Source organism: Clytia hemisphaerica, unplaced genomic scaffold (assembly GCF_902728285.1).
Source record: "Clytia hemisphaerica strain Z4C2 unplaced genomic scaffold, Clytia hemisphaerica genome assembly, whole genome shotgun sequence".
Classification (NCBI taxonomy): Eukaryota; Metazoa; Cnidaria; class Hydrozoa; order Leptothecata; family Clytiidae; genus Clytia; species Clytia hemisphaerica.
Window position 1 is genome coordinate 9,267 of NW_027103358.1, and position 22,901 is coordinate 32,167.

At 33.5% G+C, this 22,901-nt stretch overlaps 2 long non-coding RNA genes across 13 annotated transcripts in view; one reads left to right on the forward strand and one right to left on the reverse strand.

Moving 5' to 3' along the window:
• Positions 1–863: 863 nt before the first annotated feature.
• On the reverse strand, positions 864–22,790 carry LOC136821140 (uncharacterized). Of its 6 annotated transcripts, XR_010848694.1 has the most exons (8): positions 22,294–22,373; positions 11,882–11,924; positions 8,162–8,308; positions 7,604–7,758; positions 4,776–4,849; positions 3,028–3,408; positions 1,868–1,967; positions 864–1,147 (listed from the first exon to the last, which is right to left on the reverse strand). It is a non-coding gene; the product is annotated as an uncharacterized lncRNA (long non-coding RNA). The 6 variants fall into 6 exon arrangements; XR_010848695.1 differs by lacking the exons at positions 11,882–11,924; positions 22,294–22,373 and adding an exon at positions 22,637–22,790; XR_010848698.1 differs by lacking the exon at positions 22,294–22,373 and having other exon boundaries at positions 3,041–3,408; positions 11,882–12,011.
• LOC136821117 (uncharacterized) overlaps positions 12,232–22,901 on the forward strand; it is a 50,651-nt gene continuing 39,981 nt past the window's right edge. For 5 of the 7 annotated variants that reach the window (XR_010848690.1, XR_010848691.1, XR_010848686.1 and 2 more), the window contains exons 1-3: positions 12,232–12,509; positions 20,597–20,701; positions 22,418–22,561. This is a non-coding gene — a long non-coding RNA (uncharacterized lncRNA). Of the gene's footprint in view, positions 12,510–20,284; positions 20,374–20,596; positions 20,702–22,417; positions 22,562–22,901 lie in introns of those variants that run through there. The other 2 variants (XR_010848692.1, XR_010848687.1) reach the window with 2 other exon arrangements.

Genomic DNA, 22,901 nt, shown 5'->3' on the forward strand with positions numbered 1-22,901 from the left:
AAAGGTGTATTCAAAATTATATCAGCTTTTCCGACGCACCTGACTGTCCGATGGCAAAGTATCTTTTCGCTAAACCGGACATGTACACGGTGTCAGTCCGGTGTTGCGTACGGGGAATCTTGGACACCGGACTTTTATGATTAATTGGCGCAAAAATTGTTACCCTTCTATACACAATCCCAAATTTCTCAAAAACCAAAGAAGCTTTTTAAATTCTGTAAAAGACCTTTTTTCAGGGAAGGATAGAGCTTTAAGAGTAATATAACCAATGAAGTATAAGCCCGAAGGGCTAGAAGTCAATCTCTTTGGTAGGATTTCAAGCCAACAAATCCTTGAGCGGCTCGCCTGGTTTTTAAACAAATGACAGATTGAAACTAAAATTTACCGCTAAATTTCGAAAAAAATATCAATCGTAAACAAAGGAATTGCTAGATTCAATCTATCGTCTTGCCTGAGAAAGGCTAGAGATTGAACTCTAGCCCTTCGGGCTTTAAACTCAATGAATATAACCTCATTAACACTCTTTTTTTCTTTTTAGAAATCGAGATCAAAGACGCCAAAAGTAATATTTCAAAACGTTCGGACTTGTTTTCAAGGAAAATCTAGGCTTATAAATTGGACTCTAGGGCATATTATTTGCTTTGATAAGTCTATCGGACTTGTAGAGGACATGCTTGGGGTTGATCAATGTCCATGTAACATCAAGAAACTTTGAATAAAGCTTAGTTTTTACCTTAAAAACTCAAATTTGTGATTCCGATTTCTTTCTTTGGGAATTTTAAATGACTTTTCGTAGGGGTATTTTACTAAAAGTTTTGTGCTCCAAATCAGTCCATGATAAAAATATTTGACAGACAAATGTGTGTGTTAATGTAATAAATGATTTCTTCTTGATTTATTTAGAAAGTAGTTTTAAGTTAGCGAGAATAGAGAAGGAAAAATTTCTTTCTCGCATCATCTGTCTCTAAGTTTCTCCTGTTTGATACGATTGCAGCATGACAACAGGTGTAAATTTGCATCTTCTACATTTGCATATGGAGTATTCAGGAAGCAGCTGAACAGTCCGCTGAACAGGGAGTCAAGTCGTCCAGCCATAAATTTGGGTACTGATAAATTTGTATGTTGCTGCACGACCACACGAGCCGTCCTACAAAATGAAGAGAAAAATAAACTCAACAAGTGATACTTTTATGGACCTACCTGGTTATGCATTTAACACATAATTGATATCTACGTGAGCGTGACCATTAAAGAATCATTCAGAATACAAATAGTGACGATCGATTAAAATTAGTCGCGCTTGTTTCTTATAAAAAACACGTTTAGAAACGATCTTTTTTCTACGATAATACCCTACTTTCGTGCGAAAATCCAGAAAAGACTAATGATCTAAGTCCAAAAAACCTGTTTTCTAGCCGTTTTTTGGACCAAATTTGCCCAAATTGAAAAATTTGAATGACCCAATCTTGAGAAAAGCTCACATCGAACGAACGGACGAACAGACAACGGTTAATTTATAGGACCTCCACCGGGGTAAGTCCAAAAATAACAAAAAGAAACTGTCTATCTTCATCAGTTCATTCCCCTTCACCGTTTTCATCAACCTTGAAAAGAACTAATAGTACTTTTAAAGGAATTATACGGTGTTATATACACCCGACTCGTCTGAAACTGATGTCAGCAAAATTTTAATAAAAGAGTCCTTTCAAATTTGTAAATAAAAGGAAGAAAAAGATCTTGCTCCACATTTTTCTTTATTCATTACAAAAGATTCTATTAATTTCAATCTGCTGAATCAACATACATTATAACTATGTAAAAGGTCAATGGCTTTAATCCAAATAAGAATGTTTCAAATAATGCCTACCTTCAAATCCAGGATCAAATCTTTCATTTCGTGAAACTTTTTTGGTCGAGCTTAAGCTTCGGATGTCGTCGGTCGAACCATCCATCCCCAGATCAAAGACCTGAAGTAAACACGAGAAAGAAAAGATATTTAAGAAACACAAAAAAGCCTTGACCTTCAAATCAAGTATCTTTTACCATAAGCTAGATTACACGCTTTTTTTTTTATAAGAATGGTGTTTTTTCATTTCATCATGGATATTCTTAACTTTTTGATGAAAATCATCCAAAAATATTCTTACGGTATTCTTGGGTTAAGATCGAAATTGGCAATCTACAGGTTAAAATGCATTAAAAATGGCATTCTTAGGTTTAGTTGCTAAATTTCATGATGGTGATATTCTTACCATATTCTTAATTTTTTGGCCATTTTCATCATGGACATTCTTATAAAGTGTATTCTTATAAAAAAAAAAACGTGTATTGAAGCTCCTTTTTGATATGATTTTCCAACAGAAATTCTAAAAAATCATTGGGAAGAAGTAAGACTGTTTGACTTCAAGTCACTAAACCCCTAAATCCATTTCTTTAAATAAAATGTTTGCTAATAATGGTGAGATAATAGAACAAAGTTTGTTATTGGTTTATTAACAAAAGGCTGGTTTTTGTCGTTTTTTACTACTTTATAGAGTCAATTAGCAATAGTTTTTGTTTGATATCTTTTGATTGAATAAATTTTTTTGAAAACTTTTTTCACAGTGATAATGATCTAAGATTGAAGAATCACTCCTATGAAAATGGTAATCATAACACATTTCTACAAGAAGTTGATATTTTTGTTCTTCATTTTTCATTTTCATTTTTCATTTTTTCCTTTTTTTTTTGCTTGATAATATTCCACTCACAAATATATTTTTAAAAAGCACAAAATCGTAACTTGATTCGAATTCTATCAAAAGTTACAGCAATTTTTGTCTCAGCTGCAAATTATTTGGAGACAGACTTTTATAGTAAGCATTCCTTTAACAGGAAATGTATGAAAAATTCAAGATGCCGGCCAACAAAAACGTCCTGTTCCCGTGATTCTAATTTTTGTTATTTAATGTTGACGACTGCCTGGCGTAAACTAACGTTCAAGTATCTTTGGAAATTCGACTCCTTTAACTTATTGTAAAGACCTACGTTTTAGCCTGACCTTGCATTCTTAACAGAATGTGCACGAAAAATCTCATTGCAGCTATCGTATGGGAGAACGCCGAGTGCATGATCCACCACGATTATATCTTATTACCACAGTGTTTTCGGTTGTTGGTATCACAAATTAGATGCTTGGACGACCAGTTAATTCTTCAGCACTGTGTGTGAGATTGAGGAAGGGTAGTTCTTTAATAACGGTTCATTGGTTCATTGGTTCATTGGTGTCACAAGCCCATTATTCCCTAGAATATGACCGTCGGAATAAATTGGCCCTTGAATGTGTAGCATATTGTTCATTAAGCTCGGATTGATCGCGAAAAGAGTTTCCCCGTCGTTCTATCTTTGATGAAGTGTCAGGAGCTTTTTCTGAAACGAATAAAAAAAATATTTAATTAACAAATCACGGACGCTAAAAATAATTTTAGATTTCAAAAATCATATCATACACCCCTATTTTTGGTCTTTTTTGTAACAGTAAACGCTAAAAGAGTCAATTACGATTAGGCTTCTTTTTTTACTAGCGGCGAAGAATTGTACTGCACCAAATTCCATTGACATCATTTGTTCCATTCTCATACGAAATTCCCCCGCAAGGACTTCAATGTCGTGACATGATTGTACAAACCACAGACATTTTACTTAGAACACTAAACAGAGCTTCTCCTTCACGAGCTGAAGCAAAATAATCCATAATCTTTAACAAGCAGGGGGGGTCGGTACTAAAAATTTCAGACATCATGACTTTTAGTGACGTGGTGGTATTATAAAAAAAGCCTAAAAGCATTTTAGTACCATGTGTACTAAAATCCCAAATTAGGTGGGGTCTTCAAGAAATTTAAGAAAAATTTTAGTACACGAGTACCACCAAATTTTAGGAAATTTAACTATTGACTGAGCACTTTAGGCAAAGTGAAAAAATAAAAACTCTCTATATAAGATTTAAATACGTCCCTGTGTCACAAATTAAGCAAAAATTTTGTCCCCGGTGGTAAAATATCCTTGAATTTCAGCCCCACTGGAAAATTAACTTTGATTTCATCCCCATGTCGAAATTCCATGTTTGAAAATTGCACTCCAAAACTGCCCAAAACCATATCCCCATTTGGTTTTTAACCTTGGAACAATAGAATTTCTATCCCCATTACCATTTCAATAGGAAATTTCATTTCAACTGAGGAAAAAAATGCCTCTGAGGCTGTGAAACACCCATTTTTCAATTTAATTGTTCTGCTTTTATATACTACGGAATAAAAAATGTTTTCGAAGTTGAATGCTTTGTTTTTTGTAAAGAACCGTGGATAAATGGATAGAAAAGAAATAGCAAGCTGTAAATTAGAGGTGAAAAATAACCAATCAATCTTTGCAATAACTAAAGTAGAGCAGAGCAAAAGTGTTTTGACTGTTTCTGAGTCTTTATCTAGAATAGATAGAGATAGATCAGGTTCATTGACAGCTTAAATAACCAGAGTTGGCATTTTGTTGAAAGTCCAAAGATCCGCATTCTTCGAACCGAATTCCAAAATAAGCCTTATTTAGGTGGTCACTATGCTAAAATGTCAAAATAAATTTTAGTACATGTGTACTAAAATTCCTTTTTCAAAAATTAGGTGGGGGTATGTCAAAAATCGTCAAAAAAACTTGTAGTACTCATATATGTCTTGGATTTCAGTACCGACCCCCCCCCCCCTGTAACAAGTAGTGCTTCAACTGTCGTTGCGTGGCTAATGACTTACTAAGCTGGGCAATAAGGTTGAGACAATCCTGTGATTCTATATATCATCCTCTACCATCTTTGTTTGAAAGCATGCTGTAAAGCGAAGAAAGAACTAAATCACATGCAATCCAAAACAGAGGTAAGCATACGTTAAATCAGTCTTTACTATTACAAAAACACCCCCTTCTCACAGACCCACTGGGAACCCATCCCACTGGAAAAATTGGCCAAAAAATCGTCCCGGTGGGAAATTATACTCAATTTTTGTCCCCGCTGAAAATAATTAATTAAACCAATCCTCACTGCAAAAATTTATGCTATTTTTCCCATCCCAATTGAATTTTCTGACTTTATATGAATCCCCGGTCATAAAAAATAAGGAAATAACAATCCCCATCTCGTTTTGGTCCGTTATTTTTACCCCCACTGGCTGAAAAGATTCTACCGGATCTGTGAGAAGGGGATGTACAAAATTATAAATTTTCTGTCCAAGTTAATTTATTTAAGGATTATAACGTCAATTATGTGTAAAGCAGACGGGACAGAATGTCGATCATCAGCAGAAGTCTTTCGTAATCACTTTCAAACCCTCTGCAGTCGACCTTCAGTCTTCGACTCAAACATCCTAGACTCTCTAGACCAGTGTCCGATTGATGATTCGTTGGGCTTCGTGCCATCTACTGATGAAGTACACAACGCTATAAACCACCTCAAAAACAATGCTCCTGTTGAAACAGGAGTTACTGCTCAAATGCTTAAATCAATTGCTCAAGATAGTGTTTGTTTCGAATACTTATACCAAATTATTATTGTTATATGGGTAAATGAAGCTCAATTGGATACCGGTCGTCTCGTAACATTACCAGAGAAAGGTAATCTTAGTAAACCTGGAAACTACATCATGCTGTTAGAGATTACATATAAAATTACGGCCATCGTTATTAATAAGAGAATTCAACCGCTCATCGAATAGCTCTATCATCAAAATCAATGTGGTTTCAGAAGGGATCGTGGCTGTACCGGCGCTGTTTTTAACTGTAAAAATTTCTATCAAGAAACGTCGTAAGCATAACCTTGAAACATGGTTTTTATTTTTGGACCTGGATAAGGTTTTTGACAGGGTCCCTCGTCCACTTTTATGGTACATTTTAACCAAATTTGGTGTCACCAAGAAATTGATTGATATCTTAAAATTGCTACATTAAAACTTCCAAATTACTTTTGATGTTAAATCTGTTACCCATATCATGCCTTGTACTATCGGTGTGAAGCTGCGAAGCAAGGTGATGTACGCGGGCCAACTTATTTATCATTTTCATAGACGCTGTTATGATGACATGGAGGAAAATCCACAATCACCCACTCTGTATCTTTAGAACAAAAAACGATTACAAACTCACAGGCACACGATATAATTTTAAAGGAACTGACTTTGACAATGATGACTCTGAATATGCAGATGATACTGCAGTATATATGCAGATGATACTGCAGTATGCGGCGTGCTTTGGCTGAAAGTGTGCCGAGGTTAGGTAGGATTTCACGTGACATTACAAAAGAATTTCAGCGCTTGACTAATAAGAAGTTTCGCAGGTTTTCAAAAACAATATCAGCAATATTTTTTGCAGTATTCACTTTTTTTTTTGCTTGGAAGAGCTCAAGGCACGACATCTAGCCCTTCGGGCTTTAAATCTGTGACTGCAGTTCTGCTGTTCATCCCGAAGAGACATCGAATGCTATTCACCACTTTTGGTCGAACATTTTGACCGTTTTGGAATAAAGATTGTTGAAGATTATAATACGCCTGATAAACCATCAAAGAAATTCTTTTCGTTAGCAGACCTCTAAAAAACAACACTGATCCCAAATCTTGGTTCTTTGAAAAAAGCACTCCTTCTTATATCCCTTAGAAACTTTCACCACCATGTGTCGAGTAAACCCTACACAAGTATATACCCACAGGATTAGCACCGAATGCCTTTTACAACGTTTATCTCTCAAAAAGATTGATAATTATGTCACCTCTCGCCAGCTTACTTGGCTTGGGAATGTTGCGCAAATGCCCTTTGATAGACTGCCACGCAAGCTTCTCTCGTCTTTTCTCTTTCGTCGTCCAAAAGGAGCTTCAGAATTTACATATGACCGAGGCATTTAGAAAGCTTTAAGAAAAGTTAATGTTGATTGGTATGATATGGCACTGGATAGAATTATCTGGAATGGTGTGCTAAATGGTGTAATTGGTGTCTGATATGTTTAATATTTGAAATTGAAATATTTAGCTACTACTTTATTTTTACCAACATTTCTAGCGTAGTGATTTCCTAGAATATTCTAATATTTTTAGATGATCCTCAAGGTCAGTTCCCCTGATGGGATGGTTCATCTCTCTTTCCCATCAGCTCTTATAACTTCCTCCATCGCGTAGTCGCGAAATACTTAAGCGAGACACCTGATAAAAGTCTAGCCATAACAAGAAAAATAATGCGTCGATCACTAAATTCTTTATACCTGCTGTATTTCCGGCATGGGGGGACCCTCATAAATAACCTAATGTGCGCGCTACCCTTAAGGGTCACTTTTCCGTGCTTCTCAAAGTGCACTGCAAGGGTCAAAATGAGAAAAGATGAGAAAAAGTACACTCTGAGGGTGTAAAATATAGAAAATCTGGCCAAAATGCACCGTCAGTTTTTCGTCAAATTTGCTCAAAATTGGCTAAATCTTTTCTATACTATAAGGGTCCGATTTCAAAGGCATTATTTTTGGCCGTACGCACGGTCGTTTTTTAAATTGAGTGTTCCAATTCTCATCAGGGTAAAATCAAATCTATGTACCAATCGTTGAACTTACATTTCTCTTATACGCGAATAGCGGATATGTTCATTTGAAGACTGCAATTCGTTGAAAGCATCAGGTGCGCCATGGTAAATGTATGAATCAATGTATAGTGAACGCGTCAATACTTTTCGTACAAGGCTTCCCATTAGAATGCTTTACTGAAGAGTCTGAAATAAAAATAAATCAGTGTTTTTCTTTCCGTCGTATAGGCAACTATGATTCGCACAGTTTAACTATGTTGCCATAGACCATGTATCAAATCTTTGAAAATGCTTCTAAAGCTGGAATCATCTCAATTATATTCTGAGATCCCTAACGCAGAATGAATAGTTTTCACCCTTAAACATTCATTGTTGGATAAGTACTCCTACTCAAAATTTGTAAGGAGAAGAGGAAAGTAATTATATCTCAGTATGGAATGGTCAAGTAAAGTTTAATTTCAAGATCATTATCTAAGTAGTAGCAGTAGCTATTCCACCATCACCCGATCTACTTACATACAAGAAACATTCCTTAGCTTGTAAACATCTTAACAAAAACACCAGAACTGTTTTAACTAAAAAGACTTACTCAAAAATACTCATTTCATCTCTACTGTGAGTGGTTATATCTAGAGTACTTCATGATACGAGCTTTAAATATACACGTCATCAGGTACCATTTGTGACTCTATTGTCACCATACGTATTCTTCTGAGTTTCGAATGAAAGATGAAATCTGAAGGTAAAAGAATGAGAATAAAAATATACTGAGTTTACAGGGTTACACTAAATCGGGATCAAGTCGTAGTTTAAAAGTAGGTAGTAGTAGGTATATAGTATGAGTTCAAAAATATTTACCTTTACCTAAGCTTTAAAACCCTCTTCTGTTTGACTATTCTGATGGAGAAAAATAAATTTTGCTGGAACTCCCTCATTTGATTTCGAGATGAACTTTTCATCATTGTCAAAAAGTTTTTTGACTTTTTGATATCATCCTTGTCAAAGCTTGTTGAGATTTCAGCGAATTCAAACTCTGTGGCTATTGAAATAATTATGGCTTTCAGATCCTTGTTTTGAATATTTTTTGACCAATTTACTTAACGTATAAAATTATTGTCGAGGTTATGTTACGGTGGTGCTAATATATCTTTCTCATCTTTTATACAGCGATTTTAGATTTAATTTAATATCTTGCTGACCAGAATAACGTCTAAAAAAAGAAAATTTTCTTCTGCTTTCGTTTTTTTTGGAGACTGATCGTTTTTTTATTTGAATCTTTAGCGGAAAACATTTATCATTCTATAATCAATACTTTACACTTACACTTATATTTAACTGTTTTGAAGAAAGTGTGGAGCAATGTTGTCGAACATTTCAGTCCTTTATGATAGATTCATCAGTTGCCATGAGACACATTTTGATAATGTTTTTGAAGTTAATTATTTTAGAGCTGCTTCAAATTATTGATTGATCAACATTCGTCAACTACTATTAGAAGTGTTTCCTTTGAGATAGCTATGTGTCGTCACTTTGCAATGGAGCAGGATGGAAGTACAGGTTTAAGTGACTGGTGTACTGTTCAGTTTGTAGCGGAGTCTTTTGTGATTCGAATGTGAATAACTTGTTTGATGACTTGCTGAAGCTTAAAGTTACTCAACTTTTAAAGTGTTGACTGACCTGAAGTGGTTTTTACTAAACCGACTTGATGATCCGGTATGTCGGAATAAAATCACTACCTTTCCCTACTGGTTTGCAGTGCATAGGTGCATAAGATATATTTTTCCTGAATTTTGAATTAAATTTTTTACTCTCTTTTACTCAGTTTTATACCATCGTAAACTTCTCTCAGTCTGCTGTCTTTATGACTTAGAGAAAATAAGAACAACAAAGCTACTTTGACTTTGTTCATGACTAAGTTTTCTACAAAGTTGAATTTTTTTTGTTTCTTTGTCTCTGGACCAATGTTCAATGTTGATAAAAACCTTGGAAATCCTATCAACCTATGAGTTGGAATGGAAAACTAAGATACAACGAACAAGTCTAAGAACATATTTTTCGGTTAGCCGTTGACATTGGAAAATATTGTCCCAAAGAGTAGCTTCGACTCGTGCTTGCGATGATGCAAAAGGATATCCATTCCAAAAAAACCTGTTCCAGTGTTCACTTTCATTTGAACCATTAGAAGCTATTGCATGCAGCCACTGACTTATCGAGTTAGAATTTCAAATAACCATCAAAATACCCACGAATTACAAATATATGATACAATGTCAGTGAAAATTATGTCACTGATTTTTTTCTTGAAGAGTAAAACATTTAATTCAAATTCAGGAAAATTAATCTTCTGCACTTCAAACCAGTAGGGAAATACTGCGATTTCATTTCGAGATACTGGATCAACAAGTCAGTTTTATGAAAAACACTTTAAGTCAGTCAACACTTTAAAAGTTGAGTAACTTTAAACTTCAGCAAGTCATCAAACAAGTTTTTCACATTCAAATCACAAAGGCTCCGCTACAAACTGAACAGTACACCAGTCACTTAAACCTGTACTTCCATCCTGCTCCATTGAAAAGTGACGACACATAGCCATCTCAAAGGTAACACTTCTAATAGTAGTTGACGAATGACGAATTTGAAGCAGCATTAAAAAATTAACTTCAAAAAGATTATCATAATGCGTCTCATGGCAACTGATGAATCTATCATAAATGACTGAAATGTCCGACACCGCTGCTTTCACACCGTCTTCAAAACAGTTAAATAGGTAACTATGAGTGTAAAGTATTAATGAAAGAATTATAAATTTTGTCCGCTAGAGATTTAGTAAAAAACGATCTGTCTCCTAGCAAAAAAATGAAAGCAGAAGAAAATTTCCTTTTTTTAGACGTTATTCTGGTCAGCAAGATATTTAATTAAATCGAAAATCGCTGTAGAAAAGATGAGAAAGATATATTAGCACCACTGTAGCATAACCTCGACATTAATTTCATACGTTAAGTAAATTGGTCAAAAAATATTCAAAACAAGGATCTGAAAGCCATAATTATTTCAAACTTTCAATAGCCAGCCTGTCAGCACAACACAGAGTTTGAATTCGTTGAAATCTCAACAAGCTTTGACAAGGATGATATCAAAAAGTCAAAAAACTTTTTGATAATAATGAAAAGTTCATCTCGAAATCAAGACACACGCAAGAAAATGAAGCCATAACCAAGTCCAGTCAAAGCAAAGTCTACTAAATCAAGCCTTCATTTAGAAACTGTTTAAAGCAAAAGTAGCAAAAAATGCAGAAACCGGATGACTAGCCTTTATTCTTCCAGTGACAAAACATCAATTTACAATATAACCTGTCGAGAAAGCAGATACAAAACAATGCTTAATAGAGCACTTCATAAACCTATTTCATAAAATCATATCAATCGAAATCAGTTCATCTACCACGTATCAAAACAATAATTCGAATTCTGTTAATAATACCATTCAAACCTGACATCTCCACTCAAAGAACTATCCCAAAGGATTTCCTAAAATCCGACGATTGTTTCATAGCTCATTAAACAATAATCGATTACAATAATTGGTGAACAGGGACAAAAACAAATCACTTATAAACATTTTGAAACAAAATCCCTTCTCGAAAGTTAAACAAAAAACACATCATAATCTTTTTCTCCTCAAACCTCCAAACAATAATACTTCACGACGAACTGAAGTCACACAACATAAGTGATTAAAAATACCATTTCTAAGAGGGAACATCTTGCGTAACGTATAATCGTATTCATCCTTTATCAAACCTTTGCAAATCTTAAGCAAGAATGAAGCAGCAAGGCGATAATTGGCAACTATAAAAACTATAATAACAAGGGTCATTCCACGAAACACTGAAAATGCAGAAATGTCTCATTTACGCTAACAAAAGCAATTACCTTAGAACTGCTAACTACCAAAGCCTTCTGCACTGTTTTAACAAAATCCTCTACTTATATGATATAATGACAGTGACAAAACTTTTTTCTGATCTGATTTGAGAAAGATATGATTTCTCAAAGGTAATAAAGTTAAAGGCAAATAGAAAACAACTTGAAAAAAGTAGAATGTTAATTTTCAAACGATGAAAAGTGCAAATGCCAATTAGACTTGGATTTTTTTTCAAATTGGAGAATTCTCGTTTTTAGACAGAACATGGTTTCTAAAAGAGGTGAATTATTTTTGAAGAAAACTTTAAACTTGCCTTTAAAATTTTACAACTCTTCAAAACTTTCTAAATCCAGACGAAAAGATAAAAACAAGAGAAAATTCATACCGAAACATACAACAGCTTTCTTTTCGTTGGTCTTTGTTGAAATCTGTGCAATGAATGTCAAAAATTCAGTTTAAAAAGTCAATTTTCTTGTTAAGTGTCCCACGAACCACCATACCAACAGCGCGACGAGATGCAAATAACTCCTTTGAATGGCACGCCGTCCCTTTTAAGGGAGTTCGGACTGTTGATTCTGATTGGTTTAAAATGCATCTAGTGTAACAAGAAATACCATAGAAACAGACTTTTTACGCATCTGTTGAAATTAATGCATCTTTTGAACCGAGCTGAATGAAAGCCGCGCGAGCGTCAGCGATCAAACTAACTTCCGTAGATACTACTTTCTCGGTTTCGCAGATTGGAAAGTTTGTTTAAATGGCTTGTTTCTATGGTTTTTAATGTTTTACTGGATGCAATCCTGACCAATCAAAATCAAGGGAGTGATCTTCCTTAAAAGCCGCGGCGAGACACTTTTGAAAGTCATTTGCTTCTCGTCGCACTGAAAGTATGCTGGTTCGTGAGGAACCTTACACGGAAATGGACTTTTTAAACTGCATTTTTGAAAACTTTGAATTGAACCGAAAGAAAGAAACGATGCAAGGATCACTAAAGATGCTGCTGGTTTGCTTTGGTAAGAATCTTTATTTTTTTCTGATTCTGTCTGAGTTTATGATTCCTTTCCATAGTCTGAATATTAATAGTTTAGGTTTGAAGGGTTAATTATACAGATATTGAGACTAGTTTTCTCGGAGAAAGGGTGTTTCTTAGAAGCTAAAAAAATCAAATTTGAAGATTTCAATCTTTTTGAACATTTTTATCTATGGTGCGTTTGAAAAAATAGCAGGCAGTGAAAATTTCAAGTACTTTATTTTGGCCGTTAAACAGCCAAAATACTCAATTTTGAATTCAGTTTTAAAACTCAATATCTAAAAAAAATTTACTGTGTCAGCAAAATGCCAAGAATATGTAAGGAGTTGGGCAGAATCCAAATTTTCCTAGCTTTATGATAAGCAAGGGGTCAACCTTTTTTGAGAAACCTTGATTTTTTAAGTCAATTCAGTGCTGATTGTTAAAATGTGGAAATTCAGTGTCTTGGAAAAGTAGCAGAGAGTAATTAGAAAGTAATGTTCATGTTCTACAAAATGAAATTTCCCCAGCCATAAGTCAAAAAGGCAAGTTTACTTTAATTAGTGATTAAAGTCTATTCACGATAAGTGTGCACTCTTTTTTCTTTTACCTATAACTTTTGAAGGAATTCTTCAATCTTTATACATTTGGTATCGTTGGAGAGATATTTGTGAGTGGAACAATTTGAAATAAAAATATCTTTAAAATAATTCTAAAAATGAAGATGAAAATGAAGAAGAAAAAAATGAAGATCTTGTAGATAAGTGCTATAACTATCATTTTCACTGGAGAGATTCTTTGATTTTTGGAGGTCATCACTGTGAAGAAATTTCACTAAAATATTTATTCAATACAAAGTTATGATACAAAGTTAATAAGTGATTGACCCCAAAAAACAGCAGAAAACAGCAAAAAACAGCGTTTTTAGACGTCAATTAGCTTATAACTTTGTTTGATATCTTTTGACTGAATGATTATTTTTGAGAAATTTTTTCACAGTAATGACGTTCGATAATCAAGGTTTCAATTCAGTGAAAATGATAGTTATAGCACTTTTCTACAAGATCTTTATTTTTTTCTTCTTCATTTTCATCTTCATTTTTATAATTATTTTAAAGATATTTTTATTTCAAATTGTTCCACTCACAAATATCTCTCCAACGATACCAAATGTATGAAGATTGAAGAATTCCTTCAAAAGTTATAGGTAAAAGAAAAAAGAGTGCACACTTATCGTGAATAGACTTTAGTTAGTGCTTCAATTATGGCTTTAACACTTTTGATGCTTTCTCTTTCACAAAATTTATTAGCTCTTATCTGTTTCATTTTAAGCCCTAATCAGATAGGTGACTCGACAATTTTCTAATTAGAGTAAAAAGGGCAAAGTGGACTTGTGAATTCTTTCAATTTATTTTTGGTAGCCTATGGCAGCCCAAGTATAGCCCTGACATAGCCCTAGGTTTTTAGCTTGGCTTTGCTTATATAGCCCTGTAGCCCTGAATTTAGACATGTCAAAAGTGGTAACTTTCTTTGAAAATGAATTGAATTACAATATTCTTATGGACTTTATACCAAAGTCTTTTTAATGCAGCATTGAATTTTTTGAATAGAGTGTCTTCGTATTTCTTGAGCTCTATCAAGTAATTTTGTGTTTATTGTTGCTATGGATTATTCATGCACACTTTGAAATTTAAAAGATTATCACTTTTTCAGCACTCATTTACTTTGGATTCATAATTTGTTAAGAACTCTGAGAAATTCCCAAATTTCTTTGCCAAGAGCATCAAAAATTCAACCCTAATTTGATTTGATTTCTCAAACTCCAACTACATAGTTTAAGTTTGGAAAAATTCTAAACCAAAACCCAAGACAAAGTTTAAGAATTTGAAATTATGATTAGACAAGGCTGGTAAAGGCAAATTGGTTTCTTTCAATTTTAGTGAGACTTGGATATTTACTTTTTAATTTTAAGGTTAAGATTGTTTAGTTTTTTTTACTGTACATTTACACTCAAGTGTAACTCAACAAAGTCAAGCATTCGTATTTTAGGCAAGTTTCCAACTTAGATAAATTTAAATTTTTGGGATCAATTCTGAATTTTATGAAATACCTCTTTAGAAAAAATATATTTCGATAAGCATTTTATGGAGCATTCGAGTTTTAGGCAAGTTTTCAATTTAAATTTCAAATTATTTGGGTCAATTTTAAATTTCATGAAAGACCTGTTTAGAAAAAATTATGTTTAGATTTACTTGAATTGTATTTACAGCTTGAAACCGTTACAATTTTGAATTGGAAGCACGTGAAGAAAACTACTTTAATCTGGTTTAGGCTTAATTTACTTCATAGAACCAAATCAAAAATCTTCAAGAAAGAGAGAGAGCGAGAGTTACAAAGGATCCTATGGCTGAATATCTGTGAAATTTAGGGTATTTGTATGTGTTCATTTTGATAAAAAGATCATTAAATCCTAAAATATTCAATTCAATTATGTAAGTCAGCTGTTTATTATGGTACTGTGATAAGGAATTATGGGTTTAAGAGGTGGGTATAGGTTAGATAGCAACACTTTTCACTTTTACCTTTTCGAGAAGCAAAAAAATCTCAGAAATTTTGTCAAATGTCCCAAAAAAACATCTTCCTTAAAAACATCATATTCATAACACAAAAATAATTTTTCTTGAAAGAGATTGCAGAGAGATTGAATTGAAAATTAAAACAATGATTTTTGAACATTTTCATTATGCTATTTTCCTTAGAAAATACAAATACAGAGTTTTCCCTTACAAATACAGAGTTTTCCTTACAAATACAGAGTTTTCCTTACAAATACAGAGTTTTCCCTTGCAAATACAGAGTTTTCCCTTACAAATACAGAGTTTTCCTTACAAATACAGAGTTTTCCCTTACAAATACAGAGTTTTCCCTTACAAATACAGATTTTTCCTTACAAATACAAAATACAGAGTTTTCCCTTGCAAATACAGAGTTTTCCCTTGTAAATACAGAGTTTTCCCTTACAAATACAAGAAATTTTTATAATGGAAAACATTATTTTTATTGTAAAAGATAGTAAGATTAAGTGTTTATTGACAAAATACAAGGCAGCCTTCACAAAGCAGAAAAAGACTAAACTTGACAAAGACTATATTAAGATTTGCCTTGAGCAATTTTCCTTGATTTTACTTGAAAATCATACAGAGCCACTAGACGGTTCCCGTCGTCGTAAACGCCGGTTAACGGTTTTGCTTGCGCATCAAAAGCCTTTAAAATACTATAATGTGGGTTAATTCCTGACATCGTTTTGGCTTAAAATGCCAAATACATTATAAGAAATATACTTCTAAACTTTCTACATTAGTCAAAATTTTGTGTCTGTAAGCCTCGATGATATGTCTTTTTAAGATAACGGAAGTTTGTGTTCAATGAAATGCCATAGTGACCCTGTCAAAATTATCGAGGGTACCCGTCGTTGCAGACGCCCAAAGGTGTCTGAGGTGGTGAGAGGGTTGCTTCTAGGAAAGAAAAAGCCTTAGTTGTGAAGGAGAGGCTCGCGCTTTGCGATTGAGCACTGAAGGTTTTCCCGTTTGTTGGCTTCGCATGCGGACAGCTTAAGATCGGCGCATATGCAATGCAACCAACATTGAAACCTTTTTAAATAATGTTAGACGAAGTTTAATCTTCAAACAACAATGTTGACGTCAGAACTTTTTTCGTTTACAAATAGCAGTGTAGAGTCTTCTCTAATTCGAGTTTGCTACGCTTGTCAAACTTAGCGCGAGACTTTTTGTATCGAAGGTGGATAGGTTTTCCAGCCGCGGCGTTCAAATTTTAGAAACCTTAACATATGTTACTGGGCTAGCGTTACAGACATTTTTCATAAACTCATTTAGTATAGTAAGATAATGTCTTAACATTAAGTTTCCTTTCTTTGAGAATACAGGATAAATTTTCCTCGAAAATATGCATTGATTTGCCTTGAAAAATACAGATTACTTAAGATTACAGGATTTCTTTTCCTCTAAAAATACGATTTTACCTGAGAATGACAATGAAATTATCCTGCTGTCTTTTTAAAATACGCATATACGCATGAGATAACAGGCGGAAAGCTGAAAGTAATAACATGAAATAGAAATGTGCCTGGACGCACATGGATGACTTGCCTAGAATTTAAAAAAGAACTATTGTTGAAGGATACATTGATTTTACTGAAAAATATTGAGAAAAAACATCTTCCTTGAGTCATGAAGGTAATAAAGATATAGATGGAGAGAAAACGTCTCGGTAATGACCTAAATGATCGTTGAAATCTTTTATAAATCTATTCAAAGCGGCTTTTCTTTGATGTACCATCATTGGAAGCAAAAAAATCCGAAATGTAAATTGATAAGAACAGAAGTGAGAATGTTATCCTGATTGAAATAAACTTATTATGCAAAAAGTTCTTGTTCAAACGCGATACAAAAATAATTTTCTCAAAGTCAGGTTACAAAAGTTCTATGATTTCATATCGATGTATTTTTGGGCGAACACTGTGCTAATTTTGAGAGTTTCAGCACATTTTCCTTGAAAATTTCTTCATTAAAAATCTTTACGTCTAAAAGGGAGGGGGTTTTCAAATTCTGATGGATGATTAATTAAAAGGTTACCTAATCGTAATATAGAATTCTTTTTGAAATTTATCGATGATTTTATGAGAGGGGACCCTTAGAAATATAGGATTTTGTGCTTGTTACGGCAACCTTTTTCTTATTTTGATCAACAAAGTTATTATCTCACAATAGAGTTGTTAAAAATCCAACATCTTTTTATTCAGTTTTTTATGAACTTAAATATCCCTACGAGTATACCCAAAATTAATCATCTTATTCCCAAAGCAACCAAACAGCTGTTTGCTTCCGATGATAAATCAGAATAGAACAAAAGGCATTGACTCTCCATCTATCTTTATTACCTTCATGCTTGAGTATAGTCTTTCCAAAAAATAAATATACTTAATTTTATTTTCCTTGGAAAATACGCATTTTTCTTGAGAAAAAATTTGCCTTGTTGAATACGCAATGTCTAATTGAGACTAAAATCATTTTCTTTGAAAGTTTGCATTGATTTACCTTGAGAATGCAGAAATTATTTTATTTTCTAAAGTGCAATGATTTTCTTTTAGAAGGAAGGCAAAACTTTCCTTAAAATATATGCAGGGAAGATTTTCCTTGAAAGAATACGCATTATTTTCCTTGGGGATACAGGAATAGGAACGAGTGAACTAATGGAGTTCGTTGAATTCTCAACGATATTAAGTTTCCCATTTTATATGTAATTATTTGAAAACTATTCAAAGTGTTATCATTTAGATGGAAAGCCATAGATAAGAAAGTTTGTATATCTGAGATGTCATTGTGGAAAGTGACGTATAATATCCAAAAAGACAGTTAATTCATAACGACACAAATTATAATGTTTTTTTCTAAGTTTTAGAAGTCTTTCATAAAATTTAAAATTGATCCAAAGAATCTAAGTCAAAAATTTAAGTTGAAAACTTGCCTAAAATTCGAATGCTTCATAAAATGCTTGTTGAGAGACACTTGGGTATAAAATATACAGTAAAAACTAAACAATGTTAGCTCTAAAACACCTTCAAATTAATTCTTTCAATTAGACAAAAGTAAATATCAAAATCTCACTAAAATTTGAATTGAAAGAAATCAATTTGGCTCAACCAAATTTTTAAACTGTTCTCTTTGGTTTTTGCTTAGAAGTGTTACAAACTTTAAAGGAATCAAAAATTAGGGTTTAATAGACCTTTTCTTAAAGAGGCAGCCATGTTGAATAATTAACTACTCCAGTATAAAAACAATGATACAGCCATGCATAATTTTAAAAATGTGCATGATACAGTAATTATCATATCATTGTTTTTATGCTGGAGTACATAATTATTAAATATGGCTGCCTCTTTAAAAAAAGGTCTATTTGTAAGATTCTTGGCAAAGAATTTTGGGAATTTGTCAGATTTTTTAACAAATTATTCCAAAGTAGATGAGCGGTGAAAAAGTGAATAATCTTCAATTAATAAGTGTACATAATAAATTGCATCCAGAGCAATAATCAACACAAAATTGCTTGGTGGAGCTCATGATGAAAAGACTCTATTCATAGAATTCAATGCTACATTGAGAAAGCCTTGGTATATATTATACACTCTATAAGAATATTGCAATTCCATTCATTTTCAAAGAAATTTCTGAAGTTACCACTTCAAACGGTTAGTGTAAAACACAGGTCACAGGTCACAGGTCACGGGTCACGGGTCACAGGTCACAGGTCACAGGTCACAGGTCATACAAATTACAGACCGGAAAACTGTAACGCACAACCCATAACATACAACTCATAACAAAAGTTCCTGAAAATAATATATGTAATGGAAATGTAATATCAAAATATGGTACTTAGAAGACTTAAACGACAAATCATCAACCCCAAAAATTGACAACAAATGACACTTAAATTATGTAAATAATGATGTTATCTCAAAGTATGAGGTTTTGTACACCAATTAACAATAAAATATTTATCATGCGTAATAGGATGCCGACGCTGCAAGTGGATATAGATTGACAGGTTTTGAAAACAATAAATACTCCAAGAGAGCTGTTTTAGAGAGATGAAAATAGTGACGTCATTTTATCAAAAATACGAAGCAGGGGATAAAAATATTAAAACATTTATAAAATATAATCCCATTGACGCTATTTTCATCAATTCTTGTTATCATACCCAAGGTGATGCAGGAGATAAAATGAGATATGACATTAGTGATTGTGAAATAGCTATTTTCCTGTTAGGGGCTGTTTAAGGCAAAGGTGAGATCGATATTCGAATATTTCTTTATTCTTTGTATATAACATTCGTAACATGCGTATAACAGATCGTGTTCAAAAATAAAGGCCTGTTTTGTGACATTTTCAAAGTGGCTGACAATTTTGTTAATAAAATGAGTATTTTTGGTGGCTAACAGTTTATTTTTTTACCAAGCATAAGTAGAACGATTAACCTTTCCAATTGTTTTGGAGCGAAATTAAGTGGCTCACTAGGTTACAAGATATTTCAAGATAAGCTATGAGTCGTTTATGTGGCTGACAACACTGGTGGCTTTTTGAAACCAACCAGTTTCAAAATGTTGCTCCTTTATCTGTTTTGAGATAATATGATACCTCTAGTTACCGATTCAAGTGTCATTTTCAAACAAACCATTTCCTCCTTTGAGGTGGCTGACAAAACACATATTTGGACATATTTGGACCTGGACCCACACATTTTACTCATTTTACCATTTTTTTCATCAAAATATGTTCTTTGTGTAAATACCGATCATCATATAAAATTTCAACGTTTTATTTGAAATATTTCCCAAGTTATTCAAGAAATACTCAATTTTTGAGTTCCCTAAATGTCACACTATTTTTGAACATGATCAACATTGAAAAGATAACTTTTTTGCATGTATGATATAGATGTAATATATAATACAAGTATTACAGGTCCGTGTTATACACGGCATAAAACGCAAAATCACGTGGTAAACACGTGGGTAGATTTTTAGCTTTAAAATAGTTCTAGATCAATAAAATACCTTTGGAATTATATCATTGACATTAACAACTGTTTTTCAAACATTTTCTTTGTGTTTTACAGTAATCAACGCTGACCTGTCAACACTGACCTGTGACCTGTGACCTGCGTTTTACACTAACCGCACTTCAAATCTAACTTTGCCCTTTTTACTCTTGTTTTTAAGAAAACAGTCTACTGTATCTAACATAAAATGACATCGATGGAACACATTAATTTCTTGAAAAAAGGAGGTAAAAACATCCAAACTAACGGCTAGTTGATTTGTAGTTGGTTAGTTAGTGGATTTTAATGAACCCAATTTGGCATTTTACTGGATAGAATTCTTTTGTATTTACAAAAGTTCTTATTTGTTATCATTTGTTTTTATTTACAATAACCATGCGGTTGAATGAATTTTGATCGCGGTTAAATGAATTTTGATTGTATTTAGTAATGACTATCTCCAATTTTTAGACAACCACCTTAACTGCACAGCTGAATCATGGTAATCAAGAACTATCAAGAACTACTGAGCAGTGGAGCTGATTCTGGTATTTAACCAACCCAGCGAACCACCAAGTAAGTCATTGCATTTCTTTGATAATTATGGTAGCATGCTTGGTTTCACCTAGGGACACAACACAACACAACGATACGACACAACGATTTATTCCAAAATATATTTCTAATGCACTCAGTGATCACAAAACATAAGGTCTTCTACTTTTCTCACAATCACATCTCAAAGATCACAAAAATTCAATTTTTGCAGCTTATTAATATGCACACATTTCGTTCCAGGACGCTTAGGTAAATTAAGTTTAACTTTAAAATTGTTTTAAAAATGTTGATGACATCACCAGAAATTGCAAAAAATTGATTTTCTGCCATTTGGGACGATTGGTTGAAACAGGGGACTGTTGATATCATAAAGATAAGTTAAAAAGGGCGCACTATGAAGTTATCGTGACATGTTATGACAGACAGACAGAAAGTATGATTGATAAAATTGGTGGAGTTATCAAAACAAATTTGTTGTCAAAGAGATTTAACAGTAAGTGAAAATACAGGCCAGATATCAACAGTCCCGTGTTTCAACCAATCGTTCCAAGTTAGAGCAGTTGACGGTAGATTTTTTATACTGAAAAAGGCTTGTTCATCTCACCCATAAAAAATTTTGCCTCACATTGAAATTTTTTGTTGTACTGTAATTTAGTAAACCCGTGTTAAGCTTTCTCTCAATGTTTTTTCTTCTTTCTGAAATATCTGGATTATGCATTCTTAAAATAATTGAATCCAACCAAAACAATAACAAATAAAGCTACCAGGTCAAGGATTTAAGTGATCACTTTTGTTTACATTGATGAATTGACTATAGACATTTTTAAGGACATGACGTCATGCTAAATAATTAAAAGCCTAAGCATCACAGCAACAAAAAACAAAGGCATATTAAGTAACACATATACTATATACATATTTCATTATTGTTTCCAGACGGTACTAATGTGAACGTTCAATTGTGATTGAAGTAATCAATAATGATCGATAATAATCGAAGGTGGTCAGTGATTTTATCAGTGATCAAATACTCACTTGACTCCAGGTTATGGCATTATCTTCAACCATTTTTGATTTCATCAAGCATCTCGATTACTTTTCGATTACCTTCAATCATATTGAATACCTTCTATTGTATTGAGTACTTTCCAGCCTTTGATTTCATCAAATATGTTTCCAGTAGCAGCGCGTCAAAAGAAACCAAGTTTACTTCGGCCAATTAAAACATGCAATTCACGCGCAAAAACCACTTTCGTTTTCTCCGACCAATTAGAATGTGCGATATGAGTTACTTGAGGAAACTGATAAACTAGAACCACCAAATACAAGCAACCTTGGTAAACAAACCCAATGCCTAACCGCTTGCGCCAACGAGACACGCCAGAAAGCTGTCATTCACAAATACTTATACAGGCCTTTATTAAGAAAGCTCCCAAGCCTACCGGTGCCCCTACAAGGATCCCTCACAGGGTACGGATGTCCCTAACTAATAGAAACCCAACCCCCGTCTAGGTCCGCAGATTGAAAAATTTCACTTGCATCCTGGTGGATGATATCGTCTGCCAACCGTCTAGATTACTACTTCGATAATCAAATTTATCGATTAGTACCGTCTGGTTGTTTTGATCCTAGAGTCAGTGGAGCTTCATTCTTTAAATTTGTTTTTCATGCTTTCTAGGGTTACACTTAATTTGCAAAACAATTATTCGATAGAGTCAATTTTCTTCTTTCCAGATGGGAATTGATGAAACTAACGAAAACTGAAATCCTACTTTAAATCATATCTATCTGTCTATGCCCTTTTGCACTTTGGATGGAATTTGGAGACAATTCAGACATGATGATGGAATGGGGAGACAGTGACAGTGTTATCAAAAGGTTAGTTTGCAAACTTTCACCATGCATTGTATATCTAAAATTATCTAAAAGTCAGAAAGTATGAAAATAACCTACCAAATAATGGAACTCCAAACAGTTTTCCCTCACATTATTTTTTTGTGCATGTGCGCATATCTTGGGCTACCATCTTATAAAATCTTTATTTCTTGCGCCGCCACAATGTTGAAAAACTTTGTTAAGGAATTTTTATTACGCACGTGCGTGTGTAGCATCACGTGACTAATTGGTCAGCCTTAGCTTAACCTCCTCCAAGCAGCTCTATCTTCGTGCTCCACTCATTCCACGCATGCGCTCTAAAGGGAATGGTTCTACAAGAAGA